Source organism: Zerene cesonia, chromosome 9 (genome assembly GCF_012273895.1).
Source record: "Zerene cesonia ecotype Mississippi chromosome 9, Zerene_cesonia_1.1, whole genome shotgun sequence".
Classification (NCBI taxonomy): Eukaryota; Metazoa; Arthropoda; class Insecta; order Lepidoptera; family Pieridae; genus Zerene; species Zerene cesonia.
Genome location: NC_052110.1, coordinates 1,587,059 through 1,606,002, shown reverse-complemented (window position 1 = coordinate 1,606,002; position 18,944 = coordinate 1,587,059). Strand labels below are relative to the sequence as shown.

The 18,944-nt window shown below is 32.3% G+C and overlaps 5 non-coding genes across 5 annotated transcripts; 2 read left to right on the top strand and 3 right to left on the bottom strand.

Annotated features, from left to right (window-relative positions):
* Positions 1–9,013: 9,013 nt before the first annotated feature.
* Positions 9,014–9,132, bottom strand: LOC119829216. The gene has a single exon (XR_005287800.1). It is a non-coding gene; the product is annotated as a 5S ribosomal RNA (ribosomal RNA).
* Positions 9,133–9,506: 374 nt separating this feature from the next.
* Positions 9,507–9,578, bottom strand: Trnah-gug. The gene has a single exon. It is a non-coding gene; the product is annotated as a tRNA-His (tRNA).
* Positions 9,579–11,460: 1,882 nt separating this feature from the next.
* On the bottom strand, positions 11,461–11,579 carry LOC119829214. The gene has a single exon (XR_005287799.1). It is a non-coding gene; the product is annotated as a 5S ribosomal RNA (ribosomal RNA).
* Positions 11,580–15,496: 3,917 nt separating this feature from the next.
* LOC119829213 lies at positions 15,497–15,615 on the top strand. Its single transcript, XR_005287798.1, has one exon. It is a non-coding gene; the product is annotated as a 5S ribosomal RNA (ribosomal RNA).
* Positions 15,616–18,259: 2,644 nt separating this feature from the next.
* LOC119829208 lies at positions 18,260–18,378 on the top strand. The gene has a single exon (XR_005287793.1). It is a non-coding gene; the product is annotated as a 5S ribosomal RNA (ribosomal RNA).
* The last annotated feature ends 566 nt before the right edge of the window (positions 18,379–18,944 follow it).

The following is an 18,944-nucleotide window of genomic DNA, read 5'->3' as shown; positions in this document are numbered from 1 at the left end:
ATGTTTATTTGACATTTACTTAAGAATATTTCGCTACATTTTCAATAAAATTTACTAAATTGTTTGCAATGTTTAACTGACAGCCTCGCACGTAATAAAACAAGGGTTGTTTTTTAATTCCAATAACGTTGTACTATTGGATGTTCTATTCGTTTCTTTCTTTTTATTTTCAATTATAAAATATGTAAATGTATTTTTCTTTCAATAATATTGGACTTTGAATAATAAAATTATTGCTGAAATGTAAATCAAATATTTAAACTTTGGTTAAGCCGACCTGATTAACAGGTAAATGTTAAATTTATGAATTTTAATGCTATTTATATAAAGATTATTTACGACTGTATTAGATTAAAAAATCGTTACTCAAGAGCAGTATTATCGCATGACTAATCACGAGAGAGTAATTTAGCATATTGACGAATATAACAAGTATTTTCCAAATACTTTGACATAGCATAAGGGACAAACAGGAAAAAGCTCGCGGCATCGCATTACCATCGCCAGCGAACCGTGCCGCACCCTCAAGCGCCCGCATGTAAATGGTATCGCGAATTTATTGTTATAACTCCAAGCTAAGTGATATCCAAGATTTCTTACCGAATATGCTTCGAGCGTTTTCCTTATAACACTTCACCAGCTTTCTAGACCCGTGATAAACGATAAACCTATGAGATTTGAGTGAGAAACCAAGCGTCGAGGGTTCAAGTTAATCTGGTCGTTGTTATGACTTCACAGACGTATTTTCCTCTGATTGCTTCTCATTTGGAAATTGAAGGTAATGCATTACTAAATGAAAACTGATTGCAAATGAAAGGAAATGAGCTGTGTTGAAGTTGATTTGAACTTTAGCTTTTCAGTTTTAAGTAAGAAATTCAACAATTGGACTTGGCGCGAACGAATATATTTATAATACGAGAGATGGCGGAGAATTTCTTCACACATCAGATATAATATTATCCACAACAAATTGATAAATTTATTGAGGTATTTAAGTTTATAAAAAAATAACATTAAAACATGAATAATATAAAATCGCATATAGTCTTTCTCTACTTATAATGGATAAAAATTTTATAAAGTCTTACAGTCAACGTAATTAGATTAAAATTACATCATACATTAAAATTGCATCAAAATATCTGTACAACGAGAAGTTCCCTTTAATAACTATTTCAGTGGTTACCTCTCGGACTATAAAGTAAATTGACAAAATGCAATGCAAGACTGGCGCATAAGAAACAAAGGCTAATGATGATTTATGAAAGGGTCTGGCTGTTTCATATTGTTTTCTTATGATGAAGTGGCTTGGAAATGCATTATTCTTTAAACAATGAAGACAAATAATAAAATATAAGTTCTTGGTACCTTGGGTATTCACTAAAACTGAAAATAGAGCATATTTTGATATGTTAATTTTGATTTCATAAATGAAAAAATTAAAAAGTATGCTTGAATCATAAATCATAAAACAGGCTACAATCCCTACTAATATTATAAATGCGAAAGTAACTCTGTCTGTCTGTCTGTCTGTTACGCTTTCACGCCTAAACCACTGAATCGATTTTGATAAAATTTGGTATGAAGATAGAACTGAACTTGGGAAAGGACATAGGATACTTTTTATCGCGAAAAAAGGGTAGAAAGGGTTTAAAGAGGGGATGAAAGTTTGTATGAAAGTTCGATCGTCAAACCGATTTTGATGAAACTTGGTATGAAGATGGAGCTAAACGTGGGAAAGAACAAACCATACTTTTTAATGCGAAGAAAATACTCCTTAGCATGTCGCGCGATATAAGCGAATTCTACGCGGGCGAAGCCGCGGGCAAAAAGCTAGTACTTTATAACCAATGAAATGTTCAGATGTGTTTTTTTTCTAATAAGACTGAAATATATAATTAATTTATTAAATTGTGTAAGCGCCTTTTGATTAATCCATAACCAGCAGCAACTGACGGTTCAAACTCAAAATGTATTATTATTTTTTTTTAATTCTGTATGTTACCAACATCACAAATTGTAAAAATATTTTAAGGCAAGAATAGAGACATTTTCTCGTATAACATGTAAATACACGCGTAAGTTAATACAATATAAAAACACAATCAATCCACAGTCGAAGTAATTTAATTTACACCCCTAATATTAAACATCTTCTCGATGACTTATCACTCGCGCGAAACTCGAACGCGAATGAATATAAATGATATGAAGATCCGAACCGCAGCCGGAAATGACCAGGGATTTGTCACTGTCAAATTTGAATACAGCGGATGGGAGAAAAACCACCGTCATCTGTTCTTGCGGTGCGGATTTGTTGCGAGCGTTGTGATGAATACGAGAAATGGGGGCAGATGCAATTGCTCGTAGATGTGACGCGTGATTAACTTGCAAGTATTCCATTGAAGATTGCGATCACAAATCCTACTAATATTATGAATGCGAAAGTTTGTAAGGATGTGTGTGTGTTTGTTGCTCTTTCACGCAAAAACTACTGAATCGATTGCAATGAGATTTGGTACGTAGATAGGTGGACAATTGGAATAACATATAGGCAACTTTTTATCCCGATATTCCTACGGGATACGGACTTACGCGGGTGAAACCGCGAGGCGCAGCTAGTAGTTTATAAACGCGGTTCTGCTGGAAAAAATGTTTGTTATTTTGAATTATAACATACTTCGTCAAAATTCGAATAGGGATCAGTATCATTATGTAATAAATCAAAAGCGCTTATAAAGACATTGACGTTACTAAATTAATGTCTGAGTTTCAGGTTAATTATTCACGCAAGTGTCGTTGCATTGTGTAGGAACTGTAAAAAAATCTTTGTGTCGTTGTTGTTTTTTTTTTCCTTCGATATTTCATTTACATAACCAAATATATCTTATCACGGCAAACAATACATTTTCACATTTTCCTTCATTTCAATACATTACCAAAAAACACTATTTCATATCGATTTGAATTATGACCCGTCTGAATAATTCGTACGATGTTAAAACGCATCTATTATTTAAGCGAGCGAAGGCTCACCGATAGATTTATGGTTTCCGTTCGTAGACATATCGAGTTCGATATTTTGACAGTTTTTTCGAATTCACGTAGTTAAGGTACCTGTGTTACTTTTATGTTATACTAGACGTTCGTCCCGGCTCCGCCTGGATATCAAGATTCCTGTTTTATGCCAAGGGAGCATTTATTCGGAATAATAATTTACTATCACCCAAATCAGCTCATACCCTGTCTGTATACCAAATTTCAACATAATCCGTTCACTAGTTTCAGCGTGATTGAGGAACAAATATCCAAACAAACAAACTTTCACATTTATGATATAAGTGTGGTTTAAAAAGTTTTTTTTTTAAATACCGGATGCCCGTTCCGTATTCCTCACCCTTCCCAGTCCATTCCTACTTTCCAGTCGTCAATCCTTTCCTTATCCCTTAACCCTCAAACCGCGCGCTAAAGCACTACCTCTGCGAATGTTCATGGGCGTTGGCGATCGCTTACCATCAAGCGAACCACCAACTCATCTGATCGCTATTATATATAATACATAATATAAATAAACAAACCGCAAATCTTATTATGTAAGAAAGCAAAGTGTATAGTTTATCGTTCAGATTCAGATAAACTGTGACTTTAGAACTTAACCTAGAAATTGAATTATACGTTTGATTCTATTCGTATTCCCTTTAAAATGTAATATTAAAATATTATAACTAATTTATTAAATTATTAAATAAAAAATAAACATGAAACATTTATAATGAATAAAAAGATAAACTATTCTATTAAAATTGGTTAAAATGGGCCTTAAATGTAACATGCAAACATACAAGCGAAGCTAATAAAAGCGTTAATATAATGCACACAGGCTCAGCTCGATCAGCTATCAGAGCGCTATCTCCGTCCTATTTCGCGGTATAATTAATCAACTATACATTAAATAAACAGAATAATCCACGGACACTACCGTATCACGTACACGCATTAATCATGCGTCGGATTTTATGTAAATTCGCTTAAGTGCTACTGATAAATGGATGGTCAAGTTACGATGCGGGTTGAATACGAACAGTTCGAGCTTGGCCTATTTTTGGTTAAATATATTTTGACTCTATACATAATCTTCTGAATCAAAGTGTGAGTGTAATTTAATACAGCAATGGTATAGAAATATGAGAATCAGTGATAAAGAGAGCTGTGTTTTTAATCCTGGCAATTCGCAAATTACCAAATAACTAATCCTCTTTCGCGGTAAAAGCCGTACAGCTCTGAAATAACTTACCAACTAGCATTAGGAAAGCACAAACGCTGGAATCTTTAAAAAAATGGTAAAGGATCACTTTTTGCAACCATTTTAATTTGATCGGACAAAAAAATCTCGGTCTGGCAGGAAACAGAAGGCTGAACACCTACTTGTCCGTAAAGAAAATCGATCAGTGAAACAGATGTACATCATCTGCCCCATACCCCACCAGGGGAAACGGGACTTCACTTTTTTTTTTAACTTGTATCTGACAGCACACCTAAAATAACACACAATTTGGTCAAGTCCAAAGCTTACCGAGCTCCACATACGCAATGTCCACTTGATTTCATTTTTCATTCTTAAAGTGTTTTGTTTCGCTGACAGGGGTCCGCGGTATTGAAAGAGAGTTTGTTTTTGTGCTGGACCCTCTTCAATCGGATGCTGGATCCCGTTTGTTGCATCATTAACTTGAATTATAAAGGCTTTACATGGGCATTAGTGTATTACGCATGATAACTGAATACTATACCAACGTGTATTGATACATTTTGGTGTATTGTATAATAATTTATTTTATACATTGATTAATAATTAATACATAGATAGTTCTAGAACTGCACATACATTTTGCATGTTGACTAGCATGACCTGTCTATAGATGTGAAATTTTTATCATGAAATATTTTCTCAATACATTCAATTATTATATAACATTCAACTTATATATATATTTCAATAATACTAATATCACTAGCTATTACACATTTCCAATTGTAATATGTAAACAATTCATATCTCAAAACATAAGACAAAACACATTAAACTACTAAGGAGCATGTTTTGTTCGATCTTGCATTTAAATGGTTGTTTCAAACTATGTCATACGTTCTTATTTGTACATAATCCTACCTTATTGTCTATTTCCATAATTTTTCAGATATAAACAATCTAACAGCTTTTATAACTACCTTCGCTCTTTCCCTATAACTCTTGCTACAGATAATCAAAACAGAGCAGCACGTTACCCAACAGATGAATATAACAGTGCAAGTAATTCTAAAGCGTCATAACTAACGCTCCGAATTAATGAAGGCAACCCAACTTGCTAACAAATGTTCGTCTATTTCGCTGACCGGTACTAATGTGGCTAGTGCAGGATCTAATGGATGTATTTTGTCTTGTCTCAATCATAAGTTTTTGTGAAGGAATTGTCATAGAAAATATGTAAGTTATAGAGACTTTTGACGTATGACGACTATGACTATTGTAATCTCAATTGAAATTGTAATGTTATTTCGTATTTTTAAGTTATTTATAAAGTGTAAATAACAATATTTTTATGAGTATATGTAAATAATTGTTTGCTTTTTTTTTCTTTTTCTTTTTATTTTTAGAATCTTAATGTTAAGGGTAAATGTATCAAAAAATGTCTATTGACGTTTAAATTTTGAAACAATAAAAATATAAATACAAATTTAAAAACGTTTTATTTGAGAAGCCTGTGTGGCGAAAAGGAATAATTCAAAATGGATAAGTATTCTTTCTTTATCACTACTGTATTCTCTTATCTACAAAAACTGCTTTCCGAACCAGTGGGTTGATGTTGAAAATGTTTAAACTTTGTTATGACGATGCAAAAGTGCTTCTTTAAGAAGTCTAATTGAATGACTAAATGTTTGAGTTTAAGTTTAATATATAAGGTATAATGCATCGCAATTTTTAAATTGTCGGTAAACTTAAATTTTCATCCGCCATCATATACTAATGTAAAATAAGATATTTTTATGAAACAGAAAATTTATAAATTCGCGAAGATTTACACAAAAGTCGCAAAATAATTAATCGTGACCATTGATTAAAGTAATAAACTACGAAACCTTTCTAATTTACTATTCCACCCCTCCCCTAAATATTATGACATATTTTAATTACGTACCGCGGACGCCATTTTAATTTTAAAAGTAATCCGCTTTTAACGCCGCGAATACCACAGTCGAATTATAGAATAGTGATGTGCCCAAAATAGAAGTTCCATTATAAATAATCAAAGTAATATTAAACGAATTATTAACACTTTATGGTATACTAATCAACACTGAAAAGAATCTTACAATCATAATCACGTCATATTTATATAAACTATAGAAACACCGGCCTCTTATGGGCGTTAAGGTGAATTTTGATTCTTTTACTTGCCGATTTCCCTTACGGTTTAGAGCAATGGTGAACCACCGACTTCTATTGAAGTCCGATGTCCTCACCACAGACGACACTGCTGCATATTTATAATAAATAGATGTTAATATAAAATGTGACGGTTTAAATTTTCAATTTTGAAAAATTAAAAGACACAAAGTGCTACTATACAACAACATCAATGTTCATATAGTATTAGGTACAATCCACAAATCACCACAACAACTACACCATAGACATTCACGTTTTATCGATATCGATAAGTAACTTGAAAGCACATCACTAGCGCGTTGACAACCACAATTAACGCTGACTAATCTCGCGACAGGTTTCTTATTAACACCATTTGTTACCAGGATTACGTAAGTTATCAGCGCATCTCTATTTGTGCCCTCGCGCTTTATAATCTGTGCCCTAAGCCTAGTAATAAGAGGATTAAAATATTCATACAAGATCAATTCAACAATGTATTTTGGGCCATTAGTAAATAAAATAGGCAAGTCTATGTTTAGAGGAAATATAATTTAATAAACATTATGCCATAAGTGCGGTAATAATATATTAAATATCGTTTGATTTTTCTCTGCTCATCAAAGCTGAAATTGGTACATATGAAATTTAAGAAATTTTTGACCTCCCAAAATAAATACTTTTGATTATTCAAAGCTGCTGATTCTTTCGTTTGTTGTAGTAATAACTTAATATTTTGAATTAAAATCTCGATAGCTCAAATTAAATAGTATCTTATCAGTGTTACCATATGAGTTCACAGTTCACAGTATTCACGAATAAAAAAAAAATTTTAATAGAGAGTGTCATAAAAATGCTGCGTAAACGACTATATCTACTACAAAAACCACAGATAATATACTAGGCCTAACGTAAATTTTTGGTCCTCTATACAGATAACACGAAATTATTCAGGGTTAGGCAACTTCGCATTACCAATAAAATATGTCCACAATTTATCATTGCTGGCAAAGAAACTGGTTACCTTGATTATTAACTTCTGCACAGCATCTCAGTTGTACAAAGGATAAATTTCAACCCTAAGTACTTGGGAGTACCACTGTATATGCAATTATTACACTGATGACAGGAATGCTCTAACAATGCTTTATAAATTGACGTCATTTATATCTGTTTTACAGGCTTTTGTTGGTCTCCAATGTTTGCATGTTAATGGGGAATGAGATATTCCCCATATAAGTACTTGGTACGATAATTTATCTTTGATAAACAAGAATTTTGTACGGTTTGTAAGAGTATATAACATGAAAGTGGTGTAGTTTATTCATTTTTGTTTAGAGTTCTTTTTTATTGTTTGTTTATTTTACAAATATATACGTTAAATTCGTTTAAATGGCATTGTGTATTGATAGAATGAACACCTATGAATCTCAATAAATGAATCGTTCCACTTCAAATAAAAAATATTACTAAGAGAATTATTATGAAATAAATAATATTATTAAACTACATATCTTATACGACGTGTAGTTGACTTAAAATTCAAATAATCTTCAAATATTAACCGCTTATTTTACAATTATATTTATTTTTACAAAAGTGTGTAATATATAAGAGAATTTAATGTATCTTCAAATAAAATTAACTGTCTTCAGCAAAATATTTCATTCAAATATTGTTCAAAACAAAACAAGCGATATAAATAAAAACAGAATTTAATCTCTCACTAAACAGTGCCGGAGGCAATGCATTTACATATATTGCAAGATGGTTTCATTAACTCAATCACACCCGTATCTCTAAGTTGACCCCTGTTAATGGACCTGATATTAAGATAGAGCTAATCCTAACATAACTTAGGATCAAGGCAGTTACAACCCACTGACCATTGTCCTGTTTAAATTAAGGGAACGCTTTCGATGAATTGAATATCGCACCCTGCAATGAAAATCCGACTCGATAAATTTGCTTCGCTGAGTACATATTGCTCGTTGTTTATTGTAAGGCGCAAAAGTTTTACGAAGCAATACCGCAATGTATACAGCAAATGCAACGATTGCTGTGAACCCAAAATTTTGTTCCGCATATTCGTAGAGACGCTATAATGATTTTGCATAAATTTCGCAAATTTCATAATGCACCCGTTGTGTGATTTGAACGACCTTAAGCGAAGGAGTTAGGGTTTGAAATGTTGTATTTTCGATCTGGTTGTTACCCTATTTAATTGTTTTATGTCATCGTAAGATTTTATGTACATCTCTCTTTATGCAAACCGCTCCTTGGGGTGATGTTTTTGGTTTTTGGGCACTATTGAAACTTGGACAGTAATTTCGTTATTTCCCTAATAATACATTAAGGATATTATGGGTCAGGATTTACGTCTGTTTTAATGATCTAGCTGTTATTGTTGTAACAATTGATGTGTTTAAATTGTATCACAGCAATAACAACAATATTAATTATTATAAAATAATGACACTGTGTTAAAATGTATATAACGGAAATGTAGATATATGTATAATTCAGTAAATTTATAATTCGGTGCTAATCAAAAATTTGTTAAAAACTTGTTTTTCTAAACAAGCAAAAAGCCAACATCACGCGGTGTTCCCAGGCGGTCACCCATCCAAGTACTGACCGCGCCCGACGTTGCTTAACTTCGGTGATCGGACGAGAACCGGTGTATTCAACGTGGTATGGACGTTGGCAATTGCAAATGTAAAATTATTCACAATCATCGGTCTTGTAGAATAAACAAAATTATTTTTTATTATTATGAAGTACTGAACCCTCTAAAGTAAAAAAAAATCCAATGCTATTAAATAAAAAAATGTTATGTTAAATAATATGCAATACAACTTAATATAATCTTCATAATGTTTTGTTAATAAAATAAAGATAATTTACAGCGTACCTAAAATTTGTTTTTTAGGTTTATGTCGGATTTTATTTATTTATTTTATTTCAATGATCAGCGAAACAATAAAAATTTAAAAAAGATTTAAAATAATATATGTATATATTGTATATGTCTATACAGGAAAACTCAAAAACATAACTCCGCCGTAACAGTGTGCGACACTGCCGTGACCAGGATTCGAACCTGGGTTACTACGGCCACAACGTAGGGTCCTAACCACTAGACGATCACGGCTATCGGAGCGATGAATATACGTCTGAAATTATGGTATATTTCCTAATGATAGCATATATATACAATTTTATAGAAATGTAACATCTAACAATGTCGTATTTAACATACCTACTGGCTTTCAAATTTTAAATTTGAAAATAAAATGTTTCTCGCCACAGCTACACTAGTACTTAATATTCTGTGTCACAGCATCGTCCGTGTTGATTTCTTTATTAATTATTGTACGCTAATCAATCAAGTACATACAAATTTTTAAGGTGATATTTTTATAATTTAATATTTTTTAACTGGGCTTTAAATGCTAGCGATTATAATTATTATATTTTTGCTATAAATGGAGTGGAAACAATCACTGAATTTCTTGAATATAAATTATTTAGTTCATTATTATTTGAAAGGAAACATTTTTTTAATACCATAGCTATTAACGATTTGAAGAAAACAAACTTGAAGGTATATTTACAAAAATACCAATCACTCCATAGTTTAAAACAAAGTCGCTTTCTCTGTCCCTATGTCACTGAGTATGCTTAAATCTTTAAAACTACGCAACAGATTTTGATGAGGTTTTTTTTAACAGTTAGAGTGATTCAAGAGGAAGGTTTATATATATATTAACATCTATAAAACTACTCCGAATTATCGTGTGCGAAGCCGCGGGCAAAAGCTAGTTTATTTATAATTTATTTCCATTCAATCTTAAATACAAACAAAATTTAGGTGGCAATTTATTTGACACGTGACAGTTGGCACGTGCGTGCCACGAAGTGAAATTATCTTTTCGATAATTGTATTTTCTGTACAAAATAGAAGATAAATACGTTGTAATGTTGTTGGTTAATTTGGGGATTAAATTATTAACACATTCAATGTTATTTACTTTGTTCTATGGTATTTTTAGCTTCGTCATAGCCCTTCACTATGTCATTATTATAATTTATATGAACTATGAGAATTTTTCTGTCACGTAAAATATTATGTTTGTAGAAAAACTTAAAAAAATCCTCTATCATAGTACGCCATAAAATCATTGAACTATATTGAAAATGTATTTTGGAAGTAATTGTATAGGAAAATGTGCGATGGATGAAATATTTTTGTTCACATAATATAGTAATAACGAACTGTGTTAGCTAATTAGGAGCTGTTTAAATATAATTAGTTTTTTATTATAATTAAATTTTAATATGTTAGGCAGTAGGTACCTATGCTTAAAGGTATTCTTTTTGTATTTGATTGAAACTAAAACGGGAGCTTAAAATATTTCGTTCATAAATCATGCGTTCTAAAGAAATATTGAAATTACTGTCCCTGTAATTAATACTAGCGGCCCGGCTTCGCTCGTAGTACACATATAGCCTATAGCCTTCCTCAATAAATGGGCTATCTAACACTGAAAGAATTTTTCAAATCGGACCAGTAGTTCCTGAGATTAGTGCGTTCAAACAAACGAATAAACAAAAAAACTCTCCAGCTTTAAAATATTAGTACAGATTACGTGTTAAATAAATATAATCTTATATTTATTTACCTTATAGTAAAATTTGTACTAAGCTTTTAGGCCTAAAAGATCGCGTGCGCGCGGGTTAATTGTACCCCAATTTATTTAAAGTTCGTTCATTAACAAGAGTGTTCCCTTGTTAGGGACCATTTTATTTAGTGGGTAATTGACGATTTGATTATTGCCAGTGAAATAAACATGAGGTTTGGTTGACATCGGTTGTGTGTAATTATGTAATTTTGATTATTATGATGCTTTCAGTTCAATCATTCTTGTTTTGGTTATTCATTAAATGTCATGTTCAATTACAGGAGCATTGTAATGAAAATTTTATTGGTTTGTTTTAAAAATTTAAAAAAATTGTTACCCAATACAGTAAAAAGCCAACATCACGCGGTGTTCCCAGGCGGTCACCCATCCAAGTACTGACCGCGCCCGACGTTGCTTAACTTCGGTGATCGGACGAGAACCGGTGTATTCAACGTGGTATGGACGTTGGCGATTACGTGAATAAAATATTCGAACAAAATAATAAAATAAAAGTGATAAATATATTATGAACTTATTATTTAATACAAATAGAAAATTATTGCAACACTAATATAGTTTACATTTGTCATTGGTAAATTTATATAAAAGTCAGACTAAAAATTACCAAACCACAACGAAACTAATAATATAAGGTTTACCTTTTTGGTTTAATTTTTTTTATTGTTATGTATAATTATGGTATTATTTAATTTCCACTACTATCTAATTTTATTATAAAATTTGCTTTTCCGCGAAAATGTTCTATTATTCGGTATCATCACTATTTAAGTAATGGACTGAAATGACGCCATACCAAACTATCGCTATAAATAACACAAGAAAATTTATCGAAACCTATTGCTGTTTTATACCTATCACAGCGGGACGGTTATGGGCCAAAGTTGGGAAGTCACAGTATAATTTACAAAAATAAACACACCTTCCATTGTCACATTCTGAACCATATTTTATACGGTGAAGATGCTATTATTGAATACAATATCACATAACTAGCGCAAGCTACGCTGGCTCCAATATAATGTGAGCCATTCATAACGTATTGTGTTTTGATTGCGCACGTCAGTTCGCAGACTAGTTGTATTCGATGGATGATACTCGTACGAGAATAGGAAATGGTTATGTCTTGAGATCCGAGCTAAGTTTGAAATGTCCAAATGGCTGGCTGTTATCGTTCCCTACGTTTGCTCAGTTTATTGTCTTCAAGATGCCTTGAAGCGTAAAATCTATGGCTCATGGAGACACGGAATATTTTCAGCTGAATTTATTTATACGGTGGCAAACGAGGGAGTTCAGATAGTGACGCTTTTGAGATGCTTTTATGACAGCGCAATGGAAAACCATAAACAATTTATATATGGTTATAGAAGATAAATAAAATAAAAAACAAGTTCTCAATTTAAATCTAAAGAAGGTACTTAAAAGAATTTCACTTTCATTATCTTTTCCGCTATTTCAAATATACTTTCTGCACTTGACAGTTTAATTTACAGTAAGTATAGAAATCATCTAGCAAATATGATATTAAAGATTGAGTGATAGTCCAGCTTAACGATCCCCTTATATTCTTTAGAACCGTATCAAATACATCATTCTGACGTCAACGGCATTATAAAACCACCAACAAAAGGAGACAATTCCTTCTTGGATATACCATATTTATTTGAGTGATTCTATTTTTGATATCGATTGAAATTTGGCACCATGCTCTATAGAAAACACCCCTCGAAGTGAGCGAGGCAAGTATCATTTTAGATCAAACACGCGATAACAGCTATAAGAACACCCCTATTATTTGATACAATAAAAGTGAAGTGTCGACATATTCCGCATTCTGCTGCGAAATTACTGCAAGAATGATTGACCAAACTGATGATTATCTTTCATTCGAAATCGACCCTTAAGTTGTTGCTGATAAGGTGTATATTACGGAAATAGTTGGCAAGATTGATGAGAGATTTTTGGGTGACAAGCTGTGAGCATGTGGCTATCGTACGCTGTGTAAAGGTCGGTAGGCAAGCAGATACGTACTAATGGTGATTGGGAAAAATATTGCTCCCGTACTGCTTCCAATGATTCGTGGTTATAACCTCATGAATATTGAAGATCTGTCTGCGATATTTTTATTTGATTACACTTTTACCGTTCGACAATGCTCTGTGTTAATGGATACCATAAAATATATATGGATATCTTTCATGTTTATAGTGAGTAAAAGATATGATACTATTATCTTACTCATCGTCAGAAAGTGGATTTATAAGAAAATCACATAAATAATACCAAACAATAATAGAAATAATGTATATATATAATCACTACATAGTATATAACAAAGTCGCTTTCCGCCTGTTATATGCATACCATGAATTTTTAATAATCTGTTTTTAATAGATACAGTCAAGACGAAGGTTTTTATACATTACAACGTCAATTAATCTTAACAACCTAGCCTACCTAACCTTAATAAAACCGAGTACAGTATAAACAAAATTTTCGAAACGTAAATATATTTACTACGGTTTGGCAAAAAACGCGGCTTCGAATCCCGCCTCGTGATCAATATTTTTCTATTCTTTCAAAATTTCTCATTTATAAAGCATTTCAATGCTATAAAACTAAAAATTAAACGTAAATATAACTACTGAGGTAACATTTTATCCGATGGTTAATTTAGCCACAATTCTAATGCGCAATCCTCTTTTGCGATTCGAAATATTAATCGCCAAAGATTACCCCTGTAGTGAAAATTATTAATATTCAGTCGAGTAGCAGATAAGGGGTGAATACATTGAAAGAGTGTCGCGTCTCAGTCAGCAACGCGTGAACGATTCCGTAATTAATACCCTGAAATGGCTTTGGAGACCCCGCGATGCGTGGAAGGGTTAAGTTTGATTTTACAATTTAGAATTTTCGGTCATATTTTTTTGCAATATTATTTTGAAGTGAAACTTCTTTAGAATCGTTGTGATTTCAAACCTGATGCAACGGAAAAACGACAGGTAAGGGACACCAATACACAAATGTATAAATGAAGCCGGGAAAGAATGAGACAGAAATATACATACATACTATTTTATATTTTATATTTATATTCATATCGTTCTTTTGTAGATTTACTGAAGTTTCACTTCTATCGTGCGTGAATCGCACACACACCTTTTTTATGCTATTGTCTCTATTTTTATCTTATCATAGGATATTTATTTTTGACACAATTTGACAGTTATTATTTTCATATTTTCTATACAACATGAATATCCTTATGATGTTATCTGTGTTTGTATGTAAAACACAGATAACACAATAATAATACATGTAAAAAAAAAATTAAGTTCAGACTTTTGCAGCTTTATCATTTAGAAATTAAAAGCAAGCGTGCTCACGGGGAGTCTCCCCGTGAGCACGCTCGCTGTAAAGTGTTCGAAACGTCGGGTTAATAATATAATGAATAAATCGCGTTTACAATCCGTTAAAAAGTTTTTAATTTCCAAATGTATAATACTCGCGTAAAATCAAACACAGCTTTTTCATTATAATAATATCTGATTATTTCTTACGTGTAACATGTATTTCTTCATTTAATCTTCACAACGCTTGAACAATTCGATATTTAGAACATAATACTAGTTAAAACTGAAACGTAATAAATAACCTTCCACACTTCCACACTGGAATTTGACACAACAGCACGGGGTGAATAAATTATGGATTCCAATTCGAACATTGTCAGAACCAATATCCTAAGCGAATGGTTTTATAATGCTGGTTATATTCTATTAAATATTGGGACAAACATCGCTTATTTATGGTAATAAAAATTGATAACCAACTAATTTATGTTATACATATATATATCATGATCTGTGCTTTTTATACATAATTTTCCTTTATGGAAGTTTTAAATGAAGGATTTAAAATGAATTGTAAAAAATACGTATTTATATTATTTACGTATACCTAAAAGCAGATCTATGATACATGGTTGTCTATTTGTCAAAATAAAAAAGGTAAGCAGTTAACACATTAGCTTATATTAAGCAGCGATCATTACACGATTTGACGCCATAATGTCCGGTACAAGTCACACCCATATTACAATCGCTATTCACATTAATAATTTACTGTCAGTGACGAACCGTTCGTATTATTATCTGTAATTACATTATTGTTAATCAACATTGTTATCTTCCGCTAATTAGTTGCACGATATCGCTTAATTGCTTCTAATTAGGCAATCGTATCATGTTGTATTCTCTCTTGTTTGTATCTCTTTCACACAAAGTAGTAGAACGGTATACATATTTGTGTTTTTCCTAGATCTTTATTTACAAATTCAAAACAGTAGTTTAATTTTACTAACTCTGTCGCCAACGTCCATACCACGTTGAATACACCGGTTCTCGTCCGATCACCGAAGTTAAGCAACGTCGGGCGCGGTCAGTACTTGGATGGGTGACCGCCTGGGAACACCGCGTGATGTTGGCTTTTTTGCTTTTTTTAAATTTCATTTATGTACATATCGTATCGATAATATATTTGAACAAACATTTTTTCGATCTTCTCATGCATTTTAAAACAAAAAACCACCCACTTAGTAGTTACTCATTACAAATTAGTGTCGAGATTTTTTTTTTATTGTGGGATAGGGAAGCGCTTGACTACCATCTCGCCTGCTGGTAAGCGTAGATGCAGTCTAAGATGGAGCACGCTTTCCTAGGAGGAACCTGTTCACTCTACTTTTGAAGATCCCCAGATTATACTCGTCAGGGAACACAGACTCAGGAAGCATGTTCCAGTCCCTTGCGGTCCGAATAAAGAATGTAGAGTCGAACCGCTTGGTCCGGGTACATGGACAGTGGCGTAGCTATCATAGGGCCAGGTGGTGCAGTGCACCATATAATGATAAAAGGCCGATAGACAAGCCACTCTACGGCGATGAGCGAGGCTCTGTAGTCTTTTGCCTACCAGATCATCGTCGTTTATTAGATTTATAACGTACTACGGTAAGAAATCAAATAATTACTTTTTGCGAATTCTCTTAGACAAAGTCTAACTAGAAATAAAAAAGTAACAGAATGCGCAATTTAAATTACATCACTACTATCATATGTATTATGTATCCTAAAATATAAAGGTGCGCGCAAGCAACATCAAGTGGACAAAACCCAACCCGTACTGCGATGCGGGCGCATTGTCCCGTCTTCTTCTAATCGATCAACTTCACATAATTCATCTCATCTGCATACTAATTCCGTGTGCGCATGGCTTTAATGAGCAAGGGTTTAATATTTTGTGTTGTACAGACGAGTGCACAACTGTTTTTATTTTAATTATACAATTTTAACAAAGTAAATGCCCAATCTTATTTTAGGTAATACTAGTAAAAGAGGGGGGATATGAGCAGGTTATATTTTTAACAAGTGATCTCTACAAACAGAAAATGGACATTATTATCCTAAAATAGTAATCATTAATTACATTACATTTGATAAAAAAATATAAATAAAAAAGAAATCAATACATTTATAAAGTTGCATAGCGAATTATATAAACTTTTTATACGAATTTTGTGTTTAACTGTACCTACAAGATTAAAATAGCAAGAAGTAATTGATCTCGAAATTATCAGTTATGCGGGCAATTATGATTCATAAAGAGATGGTCACTATCGCGTGCGAATATTTGAGCACGAATTTAAATTTAATGAATTAACCGAGGGGTCATTTGATTTTTGAAAGCTGTTTATAAATACCTATATCACTCAACTTGAGAAGTTGAGTATTAGAAATGAAGTTTTTAGAGTAAGGAATACGAATAAGTTTTATTGAATATTATCGCATGTACACAATACAAACATTATTTAAAGTGCTGTAATATTATTCTAAATAATTTATTATTAAACATTTTTAAAAAAGCTAGATATATAGCTAACTTTAATATGTGCTATATGGCTATTAAAATTTTGACAGGCGCAATTTTTTGTCCATTGTGAACCAATTGAAGATTGTGAAGTGTTAACCAATTTTGAGGTAAATGTCCTGTGCATTCATATCGTATCAATTGCAGGTAAGAGCTTTCCCTTTTATAAAAACTAATACCCAATGTGATAACAAAACAAAGCATACTTTGAAAATAATAACATTTTTTAAATTCCTTCACGCCCTTAACGACCACCATCCTGCGTATCAAGCGGATGAGATTTCAAAAGCCATTAATTACGTTTTAAAGAAAATCAAAAAGGCTGAATGGCAGAATAATTAAATATGCATAGAAAGGGTTAGTGGGCAAATTCGGCACGCTCTCAGCATTAATAACTTGATCCATCACTAGTTGACGGGTTTGGATGAATCAATGTCAGGGGTGCGAGCTTAGTCGAATGTTAAATTGTGGTATTAGGAGTGTCATATATGAAAACATGAATGTGTTATTTTTATATCATTAAGGTATTATTCTATAAATGCCGATTGTGTAATATAAATGCCAAAGAAGCTTTGTCTGACTATCTTCTTTATGCTAAATCATTGAACCGATTTAGAAGAAATTTGGTACAGTTGGGATAGATAGTTTGAGATTAAAGAAAGGCGTAGGTGTCTAGGATGTGGACAAACGTAACACTATTTTTGTGCGGGACATCCCATGGGCATAAAAACTATGACGGGGCGATACAACGGACGTTAGAAATGTTATTTAAAAATTAATTAAGCACAATTTTGATTTTGCATTTCTAATATAAAATAATAATAAAAAGTTTGAGAAGCGTATGTATCGCAGATTTATTCGCAGCGCCAGACAAAGGGTTAAGTTGGTAATTAACGACTTTCGCATCAATTGGTCAAAAGAAGGATTATGTTTTGTAATTCGATACAGTGAGAATTACGGGTAAAGGAATCGCGTTTAATTTGGGACTTTACCAAAACTTTACCATGTTAATTAGATAGTTTTATCACAGATAATATAATACTATAGGTTTTAATATTTTTTTAATTTTATTTTACCTTATTTATTATTCATTTATGAAAAAAAAAACTTAAATTATTCAATTATTCACATTATGATAGTGATTGTATGTTATATTGAAGCAAAACGCTATAAAGAACACATTATATTTTATTATTTGGATGAAACATGTGCCAACGTCCATACCACGTTGAATACACCGGTTCTCGTCCGATCACCGAAGTTAAGCAACGTCAGGCGCGGTCAGTACTTGGATGGGTGACCGCCTGGGAACACCGCGTGATGTTGGCTTTTTGCTTTTCTATTGAAGTTTTCATTTGAAGCATGACATCAAAAAATCGTATTTAGTAATATTTTTTTAATATAATTTTATCGTTTTACAATATTGGCTTGTAAAGAATCAAGAGCCACCCACATAGATTAATGATATTTCTGGTAACAATGGGCTAAGTCGTTTTTGTGATCCCTTTTCGATTTAGCGTCAATTAAAAAGTTCCACAGCTCTGAAGGGTTAACTTTATTTGCGTATAATTGGTCTTGTTCACTGAGTGTGAAACTATTTTGGGTTGACGATACGATTTTTAGTCACGTTATCGTATCGTGTCATAGAGCATTCGATTTGTTATCATTTTAGGCACGTTGGTGAAAAGAGGAGAAACGATTTGTATGTGTCCAACTAACATTGAATTACGTAATTTAATAATGATTTTATTTTGATTAGGTTATTTATTTATTTATTTAACATAGTACATAAGGCGACCTTATCGCTTATCAGCGATCTCTTCCAGGCCAAATATAGGTTATTATAATAACCCATATAAACAAATTCAACATAGGGAACTAACAGATTCTAAAGA